The sequence below is a fragment of the Pinus tabuliformis genome, chromosome J (genome assembly GCF_031772625.1).
Source record: "Pinus tabuliformis cultivar Carrire ecotype Pingquan chromosome J, CPIR1, whole genome shotgun sequence".
Lineage (NCBI taxonomy): Eukaryota > Viridiplantae > Streptophyta > Pinopsida > Pinales > Pinaceae > Pinus > Pinus tabuliformis.
In genome coordinates this window covers 1,477,285,500-1,477,303,963 of record NC_142295.1, presented here as the reverse complement: position 1 = coordinate 1,477,303,963, position 18,464 = coordinate 1,477,285,500, and positions in this window count along the sequence as shown.

Sequence of the window (18,464 nt, the reverse complement as noted above, 5' to 3'; positions counted from 1 at the left end):
ATCTGCTTAATGAATGTACATTCGATTCAGATAGGGACAGGCAGAAAGAGACTGCGTATTATTTTTTTTCAAGAACAGTTACGATTATTATCTGTGTGCATCGTTTGAGAACAGAAATCTTGTATGTGATTGCAATCTTCAGCACTTAAATATAGTCACGATTTTACTCTAGCAGTGTTTATGCGTTAATACTCTTGTTGCTTGAGTTTACTTTAGTGTACCATTGAAACGTGGACGGGCCCTGCGTGGATTGGTATACTGTTAATTTCATTTCCTTAGCAGTTTTTGAATTTGAATAGAATGCATAGTGTTTAGTGTTATTTCCATGTTTATGACTTTGTCGATTTGATTGGAAATTCTCACAAATGGTATTTATGGTGATAGCTTGAAGATTTTATCGTTAGATCATTGAACCATATCTTGTAAGAGATTTGATCCATCGTTATATTTTGAAGCATATCCATAGACTCTGTTTTCATGCATTTAAACTTTAGTGTGCTTTTGATTTTTCATGAATGCTTAAGTGTTAACTAGACAGGGCTTTGTGCATAGCATCCTTGTAAGAGGATTAAAATCTCAGTCTAGTAATACATTGTATCCTTAGGATAGTTAGATAAGTTAGGTAATCTGAGTGCTAAGGTGAGAGGAAACATATCTTAACCTTCTGTAAAGGAGTACTATGACCTATCACAATAAACACTTAGTTAGGAATCCTTTATGTCTATAGACTTTAGACACATGCCTCGAAGTTTACCTGCCCTGGTTGATAATAAATCTAGTCTAATCTATCACCCTAGATTGGCCACTACAAAGAGGAATCCAATGAAATAATATTCTCCATTATATGAGTTGTCCTAAGGTGGAATTTGGCCATAGTTTCCAATTTTAACAATTTTGCAAAAAGGAATTTGAAAAGTTCCGTAGGAAACGTGGTATAGCATGGCAGCAGACTACTCCATACACACCTCAGCAAAATGGAGCTGCAGAAAGAGTGAATAGGGCATTGATGGAAAATGAAAGAAGCATGTTCAGTGGGGCTAGATTAGGGTAGGATTTTTGGGTACAAGCAGTGGATACTACATGTTACCTAGTTAATAAATCACCTTCATCAGTGTTGGAGGATAAGATTCCACATGAGGTATGGACTGGTAAAAAACACTCTTTCACATCTGATGGTATTTTATTATGATGCATATATACACATTCCAAAAGAGAAAAGAACTAGGTTGGATAGTAAATCTAAAAGGTGCATTTTTATTAGATATTAGGATGGTTTAAAAGGTTATAAGCTTTGGAACCCATAAACAAAGAAGGTTGTGTACAACCGAGATGTGGTGTTTAGGGAGATGTAGGATGTTATTAAAAATAAGTCTTACAAAAGGAACATGAAAATATATATTTTGAACTAAAGAATGAATAATCATACTCTACATCAAAACAAGAATTAGGAGAGAAAGAGCCACAAAATCTAGTTTGGAGAAGATCAGTTCAAGAGAGAAGGCAGCCAAAGAGGTATAGTCCATTGATTTTTGCTCAAATTTTTATTTATCTATTACTGATAATGATCCCAGAATTATCAAAGAGGTAATGGATTCAGAGGATGGAAAACTCTGAAAAGAGGCCATGGTTGATGAAATTTCATCTTTGGACAAAAATGACGCTTGGGATCGGGTGGAGTTTCCCGCTGGAAGATAACCCATTAGAATAAAATGGGTGTTTAAGAAGAAGATGAACGCAGAAGGCAAGGTGGAGAACTACAAAGCTCAGTTAGGAGAAAAAGGTTATTCCTAGGTGCTAGGAATTGATTTTAGTGATATTTTTTCTCTTGTTGTGAACTTAGCTTCTATTAGATTACTTTTATCTGTTGTTGCTGCTTTTGATTTTGAGGTAGAACAAATGGACGTGAAGGAAACATTTCTTCACAAAAATATAGAAGAAGAGATCTACATGAGGAAACCAGAAGGCTTTGTGGTGAAGGGTAAGAAAGAACTAGTATGCAGGTTAAAAAAGTCTTTGTATGGGTTAAAATAGTCACCAAGGGTGTGGTATCAAAAATTTGAAACATATATATAGGGACTTGGCTTCACAAGAAGAAAAGTAGAACATTGTGTGTGTTTTAAATTAATTGGTGACCATGTTATTTATTTAATCTTGTATGTGGATGATCTGTTGTTGATTGGAAATGAGAAAGAAATTATCCACAATTTGAAGACCCAATTGTCCTCCAAATTTGAAATGAAGGATCTTGGCGCTACAAACTATATTTTGGGCATGGAAATTAAACGGGATCAGGAAAATAGGAATCTTTGGTTAAACAAGAGGAAGTATGTTGAGACAATATTGCAGAGGTTCAATATGCAGGATAGTAAACTAGTGAAGGTTACAATTCCTATAGGTGTAAATTTATATGTTGAACAATGTCCCAAGGCACACAAAGAGGAAGAGGACATGTCCCATGTTCCATATGTGAGTGCAATTGGTAGCCTGAAGTATGCATTGGTCTGTATTAGACCAAACATTAGACATGCAGTGGGAGTATTGAGCAGGTTTATGTCAAAACTAGGAAAGGAACATTGGATAGTAGTGAAGCCGGTTTTTAGGTATTTGTGTGGCACCAGTGATTATGGTTTGTGCTACCAAGGAAGAATAGGACTAGACATAGTTTTGAATATTCGTGGCTTTGTTGATGCAGACTGGGCTAGAGATCTAGATCAGAAAATATCTACAAGTGAGTTGTATTTTAACCTATTTGGAGGAGAAGTTAGTTGCATGAGTAAGAGACAGTCTATAGTGGCTCTTTCAACTATAAAGGTTGAATACATGGTAGCCACTCATGCAAGCAAGGATGCAATTTGGTTTTATAGATTTTTTTTAAGTATGTGGTTGGTACAGTGAACTATGAGGATAGACAATGACAACCAAAGTGAAATTTTCTTGGCAAAGAACCTTGTTTGTCATTTAAAGACAAAGAGCATTGATGTTCAATATCACTTTTTGAGGGATATGATTGAGGAAAATAAGGTGTTGTTGGTAAATGTGGTCAATTTAAATAATGTCATAGATGCATTAACAAATTCTATGAGCATTGAGAAGTTTTCTTGGTGTATAGAAACAATGGGTGTTGTAGGCCTAGACGAGTGACTAAGCTCTCATGTGACCCCTTTTTGGAAAGAAAACAACAAGTGGGAGCATATTGGGTGTGTGTTATATTCTTTCCACGACTAGTGGCGTGTGTTGTATGTTGCATCAGGCACAATGGGGGGTATCCCCACTACACAGGTTCAGGGGCAGCGCCCTGGGAATTTTCTTTTTTATGCAGACTCAATAATATTTGGGTGGACACAATGATGGGTGGCAGATTGACAAATGGTGGGATGACCTACTCATGGTTTTGTGCATGGGTTTTGCACATGGTTTTGGGCATGATGGTTTTCTACCCATGGTATTTTATAGATTTGGTCAAGGGTATTAGGCTCATGTTTTAATCCAAGGTTATGGATTGGGGTTTATGAATGCTTCAACACGTATATATATGAATTGTAACATTGAAAGGAATTTAATGAAAAATAAATCTGGTAGTCTCGGTTTTGGGATCCAAGGGAAAATCTTTGTGTATATTTGTTTTATGTTATCATCATTAACACATATTTCATTAAATTTGGAAATTTTTTATTACAATGACATCAATAGAATTGAGGTTTTTGGTTATTTTGAAATTCTAGATTCATCATTTAATTCCAAATTTAATGAAATATGTGTTCATTGTTTATTTTTTTATTTTAAGAATTCGTTTGCAGGTAATTTTTGTACAAGGTTAAAACCTACATTTGGTATCCAAGCAGTTTCAGCTTCAATGGGACGCCTTTGCTGCTAAGGGGTTTTACTTGGGCCTGTGGTAGACCCTCTTCAATGGGAAATCTGTGGGATCGATTCTTGCGGTGAAAGAAGATGACGAACAATGGAAAGATATATATCAAGAAATTCAATGGTCAGAGTTTTGAGTTGTGAAAGCTCAAGATGGAGGATTTGTTGGTAGACCGAGATTAGTGGACTGTTGTAGATCCTGGTTTGACACCAACAAGAATGTCGGCAGAATACTAGGAGAAGCTAGATTGGAAGGCGAAGAGCATAATATGATTGTGTCTCTCAGATTCATTATTTTTGAATGTATCAGGGGAAGCTATGGAAAATGATTGGTGGGACAAGTTAGGGACTTTGTACCAATCTAAGTCTCTCGTGAAGAAACTATTCCCACGGGAAAAGTTGTATAACCTGGGGATGAAGGATGGAGACTTGGTGATAGAGAATCTGAAAGCCTTTAATATTGTGGGATAAGTAAGTTGTTATTTTTTGATATTAAAATTTAATATGAAGATAAGTGCATCAGGTTTCTATGTTCTCTACTAGATTCATTGGATAGTATGGTTATTGCAATAGGTAGGAATACAAATACCTTTAAGTTTGATGAAATATTATCATCCTTGTTGTCGAGGAGATGAGATGGAAAAATATGGAGAGCCAGAATGGGGATGCCTTGCCTCTAATAGGACGGTCCCTTAACATAAAAAAATAATTCTGCAAGTGGGAGATATAAATCTAGGAGATCTAAATCTCCACGAAAACCTGTAAAGGTATGCTAGAAATGTGGAAAAGATGGGCATTATGAAAGGGATTTTAAATTTAAATCTCTTGAGAAAGGAAAGGGATCTAATGATGCTCCTTCTGCAGAGGTGAAAACCACCTCAGATGAAGGTGGGATGTGTACTTGGCTTCTCCTTAAAGTACAAATGTAGATCATGAGGCATGGTTTATTGACTTAGGTGCATCCTTTCACTTTACTCCCCATGGGTAGTGGTTCTATGAGTATGAGAAATATGATGGTGGTGATGTCTTCCTAGGGGATGACAGGAAGGCACGAATCATTGGGTGTGGAAAATTCAAGATTAAGTTGCAAGGTGTAAGGATTAGGACACTTCATGGTGTTTTGCATATTCTTGCATTGGGCAGAAATCCAATTTCTATAAGCAAGATGGATGATGCAGGAGTAAAAATAGTGTTCAAGAAAGATACCTACAACATGGTTTGGGTAGCACTGGTATTGATGTGGGGAGTTCAGATTGGAACTTTGTACAATCTTCCGGGTAGCATTTTTATTGATAGGTGCAATGGTTTTGTGGTTCCTGAAAGTGGAGCAGAAAATCTAGTGGTCTCTGGAGAAAAGATCATGCTATGGCATCAAGGGCTTGGACATAATGGACATAAGGGCCTTTGAATACTTCATGTTAATGGTATGGTAGAAGGTATACATAATTTCTCTTTGGATTTCGATTTCTGTGAAAATTGCATATATGGGAAGCAAAGTCGGATGAGTTTCCCCTCAGGTGCTAAGATGTCGAAATGAATATTAGAGCTTGTGCACAGTGATGTGTTTGGACCTATGTCGATTCCATCACTATGTAAGTATGTGTACTATGTCTAATTTATAGATGGATTCTTAAGGAATACATGGATATATTTCCTCCGGAAGAAATCTAAATTCTTTGATAGGTTTAAAGAATTTAAGGCTTTGGTAGAAAATCAGACAAAGAAGAAGATTAAGGTGTTGAGGATAGACAATAGTGGAGAGTTTTGCAAGAAGGAATTTTAATAGTTTAGTAAGAAGTGTGGTATAGCATGGTAGAAGACTACTCCATACATTTCTCAGGAAAATGGAGTTGCAGAAAGAATGAATAAGATGTTGATGGAAACTCAAAGAAGCACGCTCAATGGCACTTGATTAGGGCAAGAATTTTGGGCAGAGGTAGTGGATACTGCTTGTTACCTGGTTAAAAAATCACCTTCATCAATGTTTTTTGGCTTGATGGGCCCTAAACCAGGTTCAACGTTAGTCAGCCAAGAAAATCCCTACACTACTGACCCTTTCGGCATCAATCTGCGAAGTGCAGACTGAAGTCTCACCTGAAGTAGTATGGGGAGATGTAGGAACCAAGTTTCCGCACCCTAAGATGGTAGTGATGCCACTTTTATACCTTTACTCTTCCTTCACGCAAATCGATAATCCCTTTAGGGCTTATTGATACACTTTTCTTAACCTTATTTTGAACCTCCGTGAAGGTATAAAACCATCCTTCATGTACCCCAAATAGATAGATTAGGCACTCACGCACCTCTGTAATTATTCTTACTTATGTATTTACTCACATTACCTTATGTATCGAAACTCTTAACATGTAATTATGATTATCTTTGCATAAACATATATCTTAGCTTGCCTTCATATAACAAAGAGAAACACATAGTTTCACGCATCAAAATAGTATTAATACATAAAATCAGTGTTCAAGATAACATAATCACATGCATTTAACAGAAGTAAAATACACAGGTAATTCCAGAATACTTCTCTTTATTGATGATTTAGATCTCCAATATAGACTCTGACTACCCTGCGCACATAGCTACAGGGGTCTGCACACTCAGCTGCGGACTTCTACCCTAGGCCTCTATGCACTCAACTGCAGAGCCTCTTTCCTATGCTAAGACTCTTTGCCCTTAGCTCTCACAGACCCATTACATCAATGACTCTTCTAACCCACTAAAATCAGATTTTTTGGCTAGATCTCTAAAGCCGACATGACTTACACAAAAGAAAGGCGGAAAACCCTTACTAACTCTTTACATCTCCACACTCCGCGACCACTAAATGAGGAGGCTTTACATTCTTTCATACAAAATTTGGGCTTTCTGCCCCAGAACTTGGGCTTTTGACCCCAAAAGTGACTCTAAGGGAACCCGTTCCCAACAGGCCCCCAACACAAATATGGTGACTCGCCCTCAAGTCACTCTGTCGGTGCGGAGATCTTGTTGTGAAGACCTCCTAGCTCCACTTGTACCACTGCAACTTCAGTGATGCACTGTGTTGTCGCTTGCTTGACCAAGTGCTCCGTTGCTGGCCCTGTGTTATCTGCCTATATTTTCTGTTGTGTTTCTCATAGACTATACCTTCAATGGTAGTCGTGAGCACATATGCTTCATCCAGCTAAGGCTTCAAGTGGACCTTTAGGATTGCCTCCTTAGGTTGTGTTGCATCCACTAGTTCCTTAAGCGTCTTTGCCTCCTACAGCTTTACTAACTTCTGTGTAACGGCAACGGTCTACGCCGTCACTTTGAGTTCATCATATCTCTACTATAGTTGCCGTGCCTCTGTTTCCAACCTCTGCACATTGGGATCCTCCTGTATGTTGTTGACTACTTTGAGCGACTACTCAAAGAGAGCAGTGTAATCCTTCACTGCGACATCTACAGCTGTGACTGCATCTCTGACAGCGGCCTCACGCTGCTCCTTTACCTCTGGCAGAGTTGAAGGCAGGGCCCTCAACTCGAGCTCTGTAATATTAAGGTTTAGTTCAAACTGAACCTTAGCCAACTCGGTTCTTGCTTCACACACTCTGGCAGCAAGCTTCTGAATTCTCACATCCACTAGCACATCTTCAGGAGTATCCAACTCTCGAACAATCCTGCATGTCTCAACCACCACATTGGTTATGTGCTCATTCTTTTCTATGAATGCTTTAAGAAGATCAATGGAAGAATTATTTTGTACAACCATCTAAGTTTTGTTCACCTTTTGCTTTTTGATAATGTTCAAGGAGCGTTGTTCCTGAGCTTGCAGTTCCACGATCAAACCATCCTGCAGAGTGTGAAGGGCTTCACTTGGAAGTGTGGCCAAGTTTATCCCAACCCCCTTAAGGGCGCTGACAGTGACCCTGTCAACTTCTGATACTATAGTCAACACTCCATCTAGCATCGCTATAGCCCGGGGACCTAGTGTGCACACCATTTTTGTTGCCTCTAAAGTCCCAAGCGCCAAACTAGTTGACGTTGCACTACTCCGCCCCACACTGGTCTGGAGCTATGACGCCTGGATATGGAGTGTTGGCATTATGATACATATGTTGTACTTGATGGCAACCCACTCATCTCAGATGATAAATTATAGTGCAGCAAAGTTCACGCACTTTCATGAAGATAAAAGTTTCTTTCATGAAGGAAAAAGTTTCCTTCATGTAGACAAAAGTTCACGCACTTATATGTAGAGAAAAGTTTATTTCATGTAGAGAAAAGTACATGCACTTTTATGCAGAGAAAATTTTATTTCATGTAGAGAAAAATTCACACACTTTTATGCAGAGAAAAGTTTATTTCATGTAGAGAAAAGTTCACGCACTTTTATGCAGAGAAAAGTTTATTTCATGTAGAGAAAAGTTCACGCACTTTTATGCAGAGAAAAGTTTATTTCATGTAGAGAAACAATTCACGCACTTTCATGCAGAGAAAAGTTCCTTTCATGAAGAGAAAATTTCATGCACTTTCATGGTTGGCTCATGGTATTAGTCCAACAGTTTTTGATCCTATGGTTTTGGTCCGTGGTATTGCATCCAAAAGTGTTGATCTCACGCACTTTCATGGTTGGTTCATGGTATTAGTCCGACAGTTTTTGATCCTATGGTTTTGGCTCGTGGTATTGCATCCAAAAGTGTTGATCTCACGCACTTTCATGGTTGGTTCATGGTATTAGTCCAACAGTTTTTTGATCCTATGGTTTTGGACCGTGGTATTGTGGAAGGCCTAAGACTATAAAAGAGGAAGGAGATCATTTGGCAATGCATCATCGAATGAATTGAATATCTAATAAGTGCTAGATCTAAAATATTTGTGATTGGGTTATGGTACAGATCTGGGTCTGAATGAAGGAGGAACCTTAGCACATAAAGGAGGATAAGTTCTTTTGATGGGTCATAATCTTTATGCTTGAATAATAGTATCTTTGCATGATTTTGATCTGTTATATGAGGCGCATGCTTGATCTATAAATTTGACAATCTGGGTTAATTAGTGTCTGAATATTTGAAAGAAGGAATTATCCTTTATATATCTGCACGCAGGTTTTAGGTTGTTGAAGTAGCGTATATATTTAAATTATGATCTAGCTGCCTTAGTCTATTGCTGCAGTATTCTGGGTTCAGAATTTGGTGTGTGGTTACTGTTACTGTGTTCTGGGTACAGCTGTCAGAGAAGTGTTTACTTGATTCAGTGCTAATTGGGAAAGGAGATTGTTTGATGCAGATAAACTTGATGATTGATTGATGTTCATGGATCCAGTCTGAAAATTTATGAAACGTGGTCCCTGGAAGAAAGAGAAGGTTGTAGCCTTCAGTAAGCTAGCACCTACGTACTAGTATCTTGGCTAGTATAAGAGATAAGGGGGTTGTAGCTCCCTTCCAGGAGAAGCTGGAGAACGAGAGAGGGTTGTAGCTCTCTGCAGGTTGTAGCCTGCGTATTGGTAAAGGACTGCACCAGTACAAAATCATTGTAAAAGGAATTTTCTAATTGAAAGAAGATAGAGACATATTGCAGTAGGTGGTTTTCACCCACATTGGGTTTCCACCTTATATCTGGTGTTCTTTTGTGTGACTATTTGCTTTTCTTGTTCCTGCTCATTATTTTATGATACTGTTGTGGGGAAAAATGCCTATGCAGGACGATCCTATCCACCTAAGGTGTGACAGTGCCTTAGAAACAAACAGAGACAGCTATTCTAGTATTCTTCCTTTATGAATTAAGAATGAAGAGAGATGGATGGACTAACCGGTGTCTTATGTTTGTCCCTCGATCTAATTTCCCTTCTCTTTGAGAGTTCCCAGCTACTTGCCTTCTCGCTCACCCAGCTTCAAGAGGTTTCTGCAAGATCACAAGAAGAGAGCACTACACAAGACATGGATTCATATTCATAACTAGTTCAGGATTAGAAATAAACTAAACATACTAATGCAATCATACATCAAAGATACATCAGTATATAGGAGAAACCAAGATAGCTTTATTGATGAATAACAAGGTTCAGGAAGAGATACAACCCAGAGGGCTCCAATCTAGCATCTCCTTCCCAGCAAATGGAATTCCTATCTTCACCCCCTTCAAAGCATTAAGCACCCAATGATTCCAATCTCAAACCAACAGCAATTCTTTGCAATAACAAAATTCCAACCTCTATATCTCATGGAGGAGAGATCCATATATAGATGTTTGGAGAGAGGATGAGTCAGCTTGAGATCTGACTAGTGTCCTCTCCCTCTGTCAGTTCTTGATTCCACTTGGAGGTTCTTGCTTCCACTTGGAGATTGGGAACCTCTTACTCATCACCAGTCGAATTCATTGAGGCAAGTGTCATTGAGGAAGATTCTGGAAGCTTCCTGGGTCTTGACACCTCTTGGAATGAACTTGCCATTTGTCAACTCTCACTCAGCGCACCCTGGTAGTGCTTCTACCTGCGTTGCAGTGTAGGTAGCCAGTGTTGACTTTGACATTCAGCGCAGGCAGCTAGTGGAGCCACTGAATTGATCCTGAATTGACTTGTTTTTGAGCAGTTTCTGGTGGAGAACCTCTGTGAATTATTGTGGGTTGTTAGCCTTGTTCCTCTAGGGGTAGGAACAACATGTTTAGGGACTTTGGATCCCTTAGATTATGGAAATTTCATGCTCAATGCTGTAAGGCACAAAAATGTCTATAACAGTTGCCCCCTAAAGTATGAGGTCGTTTATCGAGTGAAATGCTTTATCAGGAGGATCCGAAGTTCATCCAATGCTGGGAGGAGACCTGTAATAAGATACAATACAATACATTATTTTTCATACTGCTTTCATTATCTAGCTGAGGCGAGCATTCCCATGCTCAGCTTTATAAATTCATTTTTCTGTACATAGAACAGACAATCGTCTGGTGGTAGACTGATAATTTTGATGAAATTATCATCCTTCGGGTAGGATGATTATCTGCTCCAATGATGTACATGTCAATGTCTTTATCTTTCCTGAATATATATCGCAGCCTGGATGGATGAAACTAGATCCGGGGTCTTCAAACTCGTTCGATCTTCACTCTAAGTACAAGTCGATCCATGTGAGAAATGTTCTGAAGTCGAACATGGAAAGACATCGCTTGATTACCGGTCAATGAGGTAAACCGTTAACAAGCGCGAGAGGAATCACCGATAATGATAATGACCCTCAAGGTACTGCAGTACAATTCACGTGGTGTGAATAAAGGACTTGGCGTCGAACACCACGCAAAATCTTTCGGTCGAAGGTCATTGATGTATACCTGTCGCCGGAAGTGAGAAACTTGCCATTGAGGCATGCAAGCTTCAAAGTACTGAAGGGGTTGTTCCTAGATCAATTTCTTGGATAATGAGCTGATGTCGACAAGAAGCGATCCGTCAAAGGAGGGCCTTAATGAATCCCACATCAATGACACGGAACGGAGCTAATGATTTTGATGGAGGTGAGAACGATCTGTGACATATGATTCAGGGTGGCGGTCATAAAAGGATGAAGGATAATGTACGGTAGTGGATGGGACACGGTTAACTTTTCTGAACGACTTCTCTTGAACATATGGCGACACTGATGTGATGGATTGGTAGCATTACCCCAAATATGGATGGTATGGCGAGACCATGGATGTGACCGGTGAATGAAACAACCCAACCCAATTGTGGTACGGAGGAAAAGTGTCATGTTCAAGAGCGACTTGCTACCATCAAAGTTTTCTTGAGTTTCTCCCAATTTTTTCCCCAGTCATTGCTGACCAGTACCTCTTTATTTTTGTCAAGCTTGAGGAGGATAACATATGCTTGTTCTATAACCTACCCTTCGGGCAAGCCCATCGCTATGTTTTAACGAGCCTAGCGATAGTGAAACTCGTTCTCGTCTAAAGACAAGTTTGTCGCTATTTAATGATTTTAACGAGTCTAACAACAAAGATAACTCGGTCCTTTTCATTTTTAGAGAGTCTGAAAAGGTACATAAAGTTAACTCCAAAAGTCCTTTTTCGTCATCTAATCCCTTAAGTCCTAAAAAGTATAAAACAATACAGAAGGGATGAGTTTTCGATAGTTTTAACGAGCCGAATAAAACAAGCGCTCGATCTTTTTGTGCAATAATCCCTCAGGTCCAAAAAGATTAAAATCTAGAGGAGGGATAGCACTTCCTGTCCCTTTAACGAGCTGGAAGGCCAAGGACTCGGCAATCTTTTCATATTTTACGAGTCAGATGAAAAGAGCTTAAAGAAGACTCGTCTTTTGAGGAACGAGTGATGAAACAGGTTAGCAGCTGATTCCAGGTACAGGTTGGAATTTTCCAATCACGGCAGTGTCACAAGGATGGCTAGTGAAATCACTTTTCGCAGTTGTTCCTCAAAATGGGTAAACAAACATATGGAGGTGAACGATCGGCCAATGGAAAAGTGGAGGTGACGGGCAAACACGACCAAGGCTTTAATGGCTGATGATATTACATTCACTGTGGTTATTTACCGGGATAGTTCATTTTTTAACGAGCTTAAACGCGGGTGGAAACATTTGCTCGATCTTATGTTTATTTTTTAACGAGCATGAACTATGCGCTAAAACTGCTCGGATCTTGCGTTTATTTTTTAACGAGCATGAACTGTGTGCTAAAACTGCTCGATTACCCAGTCATATGATAAGAATGTCTCATTAAGATTCTATTTTTTATGGAGCTTCATCTCACAAAGCTATGCCCCGCATCCTTTCGTTATGCAAGTTCAGAAACGACTAATCCTACGAGTTTAAAGGGTTAGACCTACAGGTTTAAAGGGAGGACCTAAAAATTTAAAAAAACAAATAGTCGCCCCTTGCTTGCACTCCGAAAGGTTTGCATGGCCCCAGGTATAAAACAGAGTTTCAAGGTTACCCCTACTTTAGTCCGGCAAAACAATTGCTTTACCGAGAGAGGCCTACCTCTTTCAGGTTACCCAAAGATTGCTCCATTCGCGGCTACGAATAAAAAACTTCCTCGGCGATGTCTACCGAAATAGACAAAGGTGAGCGACGATGCCCACCAACTCACATAACTTTGACAAAAGAATCTTATTCTAGAACAACCCCACGGGGTACGGACTAGTCATATTCTCCTGCGGAAACCTACCCTATACCCAAAGTTTTCCTGCCGAAGCAGACCAGGACGCATGCCCCCTGGGTTCCAGTCATATCCTCCCGGATTACTCGCGCTCATCAGGAGGACGGACCGTGGGTTGAGACATTTCTTGCATGAAGAGACCATTTAGGGATGGTATATGACTATTTGCGATGCGTGATCCGGGAAATGAAAGTTGGTCCACGAGCTTGACCACTCTTCCTTCATGCGGAAAACACATTACTCTAAAGAGTGAGGAGACGATGGCTCCCATGCAATATATATAGTCTCGTCCAAGGAGTAGGTTATAATCCAAGGGTCCTTGAACGACCATCACGTTCATTTGAACGGTCTTCCCTTTCAATGTTATGGGCACATTGGGGAGGATCCCTAAAGGTCGACTGGTTACTTTATCAAAGCCTGATAGATTTCTCATTTCAGGCAAAAGCGTTGGCGAACCAAGCGCTTTCCAAGCAATAGAGGAAAGGATACTCACAGATGCCCCTTCATCAATGATAGTGCCAGCCATTACCATTCTGTATATTTGAACGATAATTCTGAATGGTATGCTTGCTGGCAAACGGGGTCTGCCTAGTTAGTTCCAGTCGAACGAGACAACTAGGTTGCTTGGTGGCGGGACCGAGTAGACGGCCGGGTATGACTCTGACGAAGTTCCTTCCTGCGATAAAGGAATGGGAAAATTGCCCCCTTGTTCGTCGGAGTCTGTGTTGATGAAGAGAATTTGGACGGTGTCGTCTTTATTCTCCTCTGTGATGGTATCATTCGAAGATAGAGCCTCTGAAGGCAAAACTGGGTCAACTGCCGCCTCAACCTTTTGACTTTCGTCAGGTATGGATTCAGACGGTTCATCCTCAATGATAGGTGCTTCGGCTGACCACCTGGGCGGGTCAGCCGGGTTCTCAACTAGTGAAGGACTTGGCAGGAGTTTTTGATATCCAGGAGGAAGTTGCGCTCGTAAAATCGGGCGATCTCCCAAAACTCTTTTAGCCTCGTCTAAGAAGGGACAACGGTGGATGGCATGGTCGCCTTCACACAGTTTGCAGGGAAATCTAGCTTTCCCTCTCTGTCCTGTGACTTCACTTTCACTAGTTGACGGTGAGCTATCAACATGGCTATCAGAGGTTGACGCCACCGAATTGTGCAAACGGGGAGACCAGTCCCTTAGTATCCGAGGGATGCAGGGACAATCTCTGTGGAAGTGGTCTCCCTTGCATATGACACATGGCAATTTAGGCCTAGTCAGTGCTGTGTGTGGATTTCTGTCAGACGCCACTTGTTTGCCCCCAGTCGCTTTTGGCTCCTTCTTCTTCTTCTCTTTCTTCTTCTTTTCCTTCTTCTCCTTAGGAACTTGGTTTTTTGTTTTACCGGTTCCGTCAAGCGAAGAGGAAGGAGGAGAGGAAGGATTAGATGAAGTAGAAGGCTGGCGGGTAACTCTGGTCTGGTCTGACTGTTGATTCGACTGTTCAGGAATAGTGGTGTTCTGAACGACATTGGTTGAGAAGAGCCAGACCGGTAAGCCAATTTTCAGTCCTGGAAGCGACAATGTGGCCATATGAGGCGCACCAACATCTCCCCAAGAGGAGAAGGGACTAGGATTTCCGCCAAGGGGAATTCCTTGGTTGGTGTGCTCCATTTTCTCAACCTAAAGATCAACGCAGGAAGAAGGGGTGATTGTTTCGTTTAAAATAAATTTTAACGACGCTTTAGACACAACTTGCTTTTTCACTTTTAAAGAGTCGAGAAAAAGCTAAAGATGACTCTAGTCTCCTTCGATGTTTTAACGAGCCCGAAGTGACAAATGCTCGGATGGACTTTTTCCGTTATAGAGTCTGAAAAAGGCCAAAAGGAACTGCTCTGGAGTTCTAGGCAGAGGGTGTGCCAAACTTTTCGCAAAACCGCAGAATACTTTTTAAGGTACGGGCGGTCGATCTTCCTGAATGCTGTGTTCAGTGCATTGCGATCAGTAGGGCGGCCGACACGGCTTCCTAAGGATAAATTTTTATGCCTATAGGGGTCTCCCAATATATACGCGACGGTACGTGGGAGCACAATCCGTACTGGCGCTATCGTCTCTCAGGAGGAATCACCCACCATCAACGAGATCGACAGTCACCAGGCTTTACGACGCCGGAACATGTCTCTAGCCTAGACCTCTATGTTGTGCGTTATGTTGCAAAGCGTTGTTAAGTTCATTCAATTTATTTTAAGTTGATCTTTTTAGAAGTTTGCCTTTTGAGTTTCACCACGAGATGTATGATACAATTCCTAAATGCAGTCTAAAGATGATAAGCAAGCTTTATATCTTTTCAACTTATGAAAATCCTAGCTACAAAGGGAAAAGAAAGACACCATCTTTTCTCAAAGAGAAATCAGCACACTCTAATGCACTTTTCCTAAATCAAACATGCAAACTATCAAAATGCAAATGCACAATGCAGGTGTTTGTTTTCCGCTCTCTTAGTATTGATGCCTACAAAGAAAGCTTTTTGTACAACTTTGAATTTGCTTTTAAATGACAAATACAAACAAGTTTACTTTTTCGAAATCAAAGAGGGTAGAAGAGATTACAACACTTGATGATTTCCGAAATGAATACTTGTTTCGACACTTAAAAGAGACAAACTCAAACCAAAAGCAAAAGTAAATGTATAATCAACTGCAAACAGCCAATGAACTCTCTCCTAAGATCACAATCGACAGATCTGAATCAAGGGCTACAGGATGACTATTTCACTCTTGTAAAGGAAGATTGTAAATGATGCCACAAACACATAAAAACACTCACAGTCTTTTTGTACAAAAGGAGGCAGAATTTAAGCAGAGAAAAGGAGTTATCAGACTGGTACCTATGCTGGTTACAGACTGCAAAAATCAGAGATCAAAACAAGTCAAAACAGAGCAGAGAACCCCAACTGCACAAGGCCTAACTGGATCAGCGCAACCTCAACACAGGGGTTTTGACATTCAGCACAAGTAGCCTTCACGGGACCTGCGTTGAAATGCAGAACCTCTTCACAGGGTCTGCGCTAAGGAGAAACGAGAGTTTCTCACTGGTTCTGGGTCACAGTTTGCTATTTAATCCACAGTTTCAAGCCAAATCAAAGCAACAAGCAAGGTACAATCAAAGGGATGCTTTGAGGGAGTACTAAGATCTATCACAAAGGATCATCAAATCATTTTTGAATCCATTGTTCAGATCATAGACAAATCCAGTGATTGGATCAAAGCAGCAGCTGTCTACTTTGCATCTGAGAATAGCAGATGCAGTTCGATTGTTGCTGTTGAGTCTATGAAACAAACAATGATGGAAACACAAATAAAATGACTAAACAAATCTCCCCAGTGGAGTCGCCAATTTGTTGTGGGGAAAAATGCCTATGCAGGACGATCCTATCCACCTAAGGTGTGACAGTGCCTTAGCAACAAACAGAGACAGCTATTCTAGTATTCTTCCTTTATGAATTAAGAATGAAGAGAGATGGATGGACTAACCGGTGTCTTCCGTTTGTCCCTCGATCCAGTTTCCTTTCTCTTTGAGAGTTCCCAGCTACTTGCCTTCTCGCTCGCCCAGCTTCAAGAGGTTTCTGCAAGATCACAAGAAGAGAACACTACACAAGACATGGATTCATATTCATAACTAGTTCAGGATTAGAAATAAACTAAACATACTAATGCAATCATACATCAAAGATACATAGTATATAGGAGAAACCAAGATAGCTTTATTGATGAATAACAAGGTTCAGGAAGAGATACAACCCAGAGGGCTCCAATCCAGCATCTCCTTCCCAACAAATGGAATTCCTATCTTCACCCCCTTCAAAGCATTAAGCACCCAATGATTCCAATCTCAAACCAACAACAATTCTTTGCAATAACAAAATTCCAGCCTCTAGATCTCATGGAGGAGAGATCCATATATAGATGTTTGGAGAGAGGATGAGTCAGCTTGAGATCTGACTAGTGTCCTCTCCCTCTGTCAGTTCTTGATTCCACTTGGAGGTTCTTGCTTCCACTTGTAGATTGGGAACCTCTTACTCATCACGAGTCGAATTCACTGAGGCAAGTGTCATTGAGGAAGATTCTGGAAGCTTCCTGGGTCTTGACACCTCTTGGAATGAACTTGCCATTTGTCAACTCTCACTCAGCGCACAATGGTAGTGCTTCTACCTGCGTTGCAGTGCAGGTAGCCAGTGTTGACTTTGACATTCAGCGCAGACAGCTAGTGGAGCCACCGAATTGATCCTGAATTGACTTGTTTTTTAGCAGTTTCTGGTGGAGAACTTCTGTGAATTGCTGTGGGTTGTTAGCCTTGTTCCTCTAGGGGTAGGAACAACAAGTTTAGGGACTTTGGATCCCTTAGATTATGGACATTTCATGCTCAATGCTGTAAGGAACAAAAATGTCTATAACAGATACTGACATACAAAGTAATGATCAATATTTGAAGAATTATTCAAAGTATAAATAAGGAAGACATATTGAAAAGAATTTGATAATACTGATTCACCCCCCCCCCTCTCAGTATTATTTCCAACAATTGGTATCAGAGCAGGTCCTTCTGAAGAAGCTTGATCGCTTGAAGGAAGATCTAACATCATGAGCAACTACGAGAGGGAAGCATCAATCAGGCCACCGATTTTTGATGGGACAAACTTCGTATATTGGAAGGTAAGAGTTACTACCTATCTTCAATCTTTGGGTACAGAAGTATGGGACATTATAGAAACAGGGTATACTTTTCCATCAGCTACTCCTACAGATTCAGCTGAGAAGAAGAAATATGAAACAAATGCAAAGGCGGTTAATACTCTTCTAGGATGTCTATCTCAATATGAATTCATGAAGGTTATGCAATATAAATCCAGAAATATGGGACAAGATTGTTTTGAGCTACGAAGGAGATGAACAGGGAAAATGTGCAAAACTTCAAACCCTCAGGATTCAGTATGAGAATCTCAGAATGTATAATGATGAAAGTGTGGCTAACTATTTCCTTCGAGTAGATGAGATTGTTAATTGTATGAAAAACTTGGGTGAAGAAATAAAAGAGGCTGTTGTGGTTGAAAAAGTCCTAAGATCATTGTCCCCCAAGTTTGAATCTAAAGTATCTGCAATAGAAGAAAAGGAAAATCTACGAACTCTTACTATGTCTCAGCTACACGGAATTCTAACTGCTTATGAAATGAGAAAAGGAGGTCCATCAGATAGGAGAGAAGCTACTTTTAAGGCTTCAGGCAAAGGAGACTACTATGAATCAAGTCACGTGCCAGAAGAAGAAGAAGAATCAAATTTTGTCAGAAATCTTCAACGGGGTACTGGAAGGTTCAGAGGTAAGCTACCTTTTAAATGTTTTTCTTGTGGAAGAGTAGGTCATTTTGCTGCCAAATGTCCTCATAAGGATAAGATTGACAAAGGAAAGGAACCTGCTAGATGGAACAAGAAACA